Here is a 4,658-nt window from a genome sequence, read left to right as displayed (position 1 = left end):
GGATATGGGATATGCCAGTGGAAATCGTACCCATAATCATAGGAGCACTAGGCACGATCCCAAGATCCCTGAAAAGGAATCTAGAAAAACTAGAGGCTGAAGTAGCTCTAGGACTCATGCAGAAGAGTGTGATCCTAGAAACGGCACACATAGTAAGAAAAGTGGACTCCTAAGGAGGCAGGATGCAACCCGGAACCCCACACTATAAATACCACCCAGTCGAATTGGAGGACTGTGATAGAGCAAAAAAAAAAAAAAAAAAAATAATAATAATAATGTAAAAGTCTCGATAAATTACTGTTCTTCAAAAGGTAGCAAGAAATTTAAATAGAAGAAAATATATACACTTTAGAAGAACAATGATAAGCAGTATTGTGACCTTTCCGATAAAAAGAAAAAACTATATTTAAAGTAAATATGCCATTTTAATTTTTTTCTAAGGTTGTATCTTTTAAAACTAAGTAATTTCCAATGTTTTAGTCACTGCAGTGTGTTCAACAAATTAATTGAAAAAGTTATCTCAAGTTAAATAGGTGTTTTAGAAATGAAAGTGTCTAAACTAATTCATTAAAATTTCATCAAATAAATAAAATGAAAATTTCAGTGAAAGAAAATATATATACTCTCTTCTCGCTTTAGAAAAATAATGATAAACAGTATTTTGACCTTTCTGATAAAAGAGAAAAAACTATATTGAAAGTAATTATGCAATTTTCTTTTATTTTTTCTGAGGCTGCAACTTTTAAAACTAAGCAATTTCTAAAGTTTTAGTAAGTGCAATATGTTCAAAAATAAATTGGAAAAGACATCTTAAGATGTATAGGTGTTTTAGAAATGAAATTGTCTAACTATTATATATATATATATATAATATATATATATACTATAGATATATATATATAATATATAAATATATATATATATATATATATATATATATATATATCATATAGATATATAAATATATATATATATATATATATATATATATATATATATATATAGATATATATATATATATATATATATATATATATATATATAATATATATATATATATATATATATATGTATATATATACTATATATATATATATAGATATCATATATATAAATATATATATACGTATGTATATATATATATATATATTATATATATTGACTATATATATATATATATATAGAGATATATTATAGATATATATAACTATATAAGAATATATATATATATATATATTACACTATATATAGATATATATAATATATATATATATATAATATATATATATATATATATCATCATATATACTATATATATAGATATATATATATATCTTATATATATATATATATATATACTATATATATATATAATATAGAGAGAGAGAGAGAGAGATGAGAGAGATGCCAGAGAGAGAGAGAGAGAGAGAGAGTAGTTTAAATATATATATCATATATAATATATATATATATATTATATATATATATATAGATATATAGATATATATACATACATATATACGTATATATATATAGGGATTCTATATATATAGATATGTATATATATCATCTCTATATATTATATATATATAATATATATATATATATAGATATATATATATATATATCTATGTATATATAGATGATAGAGGATATATATAGATCATATATATCTATATATATATGATATACCTATATGTATAGATATATATACGATAGTATATATAGATATATATATATATATATATATAGTATATATATATATATCTATATATATATATATAGATATATATATCCTATATATATATATATACTATATAGTATATATATATATAAGATATAATATAGTATATATATATATATATATATATAGATATATAGGTATAGATATATATATATATATATATATATCTATATATATATATATATATATATATATATATATATATATTTATAGATATATATAGATATTCTATATATATACGTATATATCTATATACATAATAGATATATTATATATATATATATATATATATATATATATATATAGATCATATATATATATATATATACGTACATATATATATATATATATATATAGTATATATATATATATATATATATATATATATATGTATATATATATATATATAGATATATATATATATATATATATATATATATATATATATATATATATAGTATATATATATATATATATATATATATATATATATATAGTAGATATTATATATATATCATATATATATATGGATATATGTATCATATATATATATATATATATAGGTATAGATATATATATATATAGATATATACCCTATATATATATATATATATATAGATATATATATATTGTAGATATATTATATATATAGTATATATATCATATTCCATAGATGATATATAATAATAATAATATGATATATATATATAGAAGTATATACTATATAACATAGTGATGATATATAATATATAGATATAGATATAATATATATATATGAGTATATATATATACTATATATATATATATATGGAAAATATATATATCATATATATAGAGAGAAAAAAACAGAGAGAGACCAAAGAGATGAATAGCTAAAGAGAATTTCTTGAGAGAGATTGAGAGAGCATATATATATATACGATATATATTATATATATAGATATATATATACTATATATATAGTATCATAAAATATATATTACTATATCTCTATAGTATATATCTATGACCTATAATATATATACTATATATATAGATATATATATATAGTATATCTTTGTATATAGATAGATATCTATGAATATATATATATTTCAAATTATACTATATATATATATATAAGAGATAGATCATCTATATCTATATATTCTATATATATAGTATATATATAGGACCGATCTATATCTATATATTTGTATATATCTATATATATATCTCTATCTATAGGTATATATATCCTCTATATCTATAGATTCATATCGATATCTAGATAGATATCTATACAGAAAAGAGATAAGGATACAGACTATCGAGATCTATATAAATATTTAGGCAATATTATATCCGATATAATATATCATATTATATATATACGAGCCTATATAGATATATCTACTCGATATATATCATATATATAGATATATATATCTATATATATATATACTCTATCTATATTATATGATAGTATATAACTATATATCTTCATCTATATATATATATCTATATATCAGAAGATAGTATATATATAGATACTATATATATATATATACTATATATATATATATATATATCTATCACTACTAGATCTATATATAATCTATATATCTAGATACATATACTATATATTATATATGATATATCTATATATATATATATATCTATATACTCATATATATACTATATATAGATATATATCTATATATATATATATAAAAAATATACACATATATATATAGAGATATATATATATATAATACGATATATCTATATATATAGTATATATGATATATATGATACGATATGATATATATATATATATCGAAGATATATATATATATAGGTGATAGACTTATAATATCCATAGTAGCTATATATATATATATATATATATATATATAAAGGATATATATATATATGTAATTATATAATGTATATATATATATATATATATATATATATATATTATATATATATATATATATAAATATACGTATATATATATATATATATATATATATATATATAGATATATATATATATATGTATATATATATATATATACATATGTACATGATAAGATATATATATATCTATATAGATATATATATATATATATATATATAGTATATATATATATATATATATATATCTATATATATATATTACGATATATATATATATATATATTATATATAGATATATATATAATATATATATATATATATATATATATATATGATATAGTATATATATATATATATAGATATAATATATATTTATGTCACTAGGTATATATATATATATATATATAGATATATATATATATACATCCGTATAGATATATATATCTATATTGTATATCTATATATATAGATATATATATATATATATATATCTATATATATAGACATATAGATATATATATATATATATATATATATATATATATAATATACATATACATAATATATATATATACTATATAGATATATATATATATATTATCTATAATAGATATATATATATATATATATATATATATATTGATCTATATATATAGATATATAGAGATCTATATATATATATATATATATCGTATAATATTATATCTATAGATAGTAGAGGTGATATATATATATATAATATATATATATATCTATATATATATATATATATATCTATAGATATATACGATATATAGATATATATATATATATATATAGATATATATATCTATATATATATACTAGATGATAGATATAGATAATTATAGATATATATATATATATATATATATATATATATATATATATATATATATATATATATATATATACTATATATATAGATATATATATATATAGATATATATATATATATATATATTTTATATACCTATATATAGGTATTATAT

Source organism: Macrobrachium nipponense, chromosome 28 (assembly GCF_015104395.2).
Source record: "Macrobrachium nipponense isolate FS-2020 chromosome 28, ASM1510439v2, whole genome shotgun sequence".
NCBI classification, from domain to species: Eukaryota; Metazoa; Arthropoda; class Malacostraca; order Decapoda; family Palaemonidae; genus Macrobrachium; species Macrobrachium nipponense.
The sequence above is the reverse complement of the archived record's forward strand: the minus strand, read 5'-3'. Positions refer to the sequence as shown.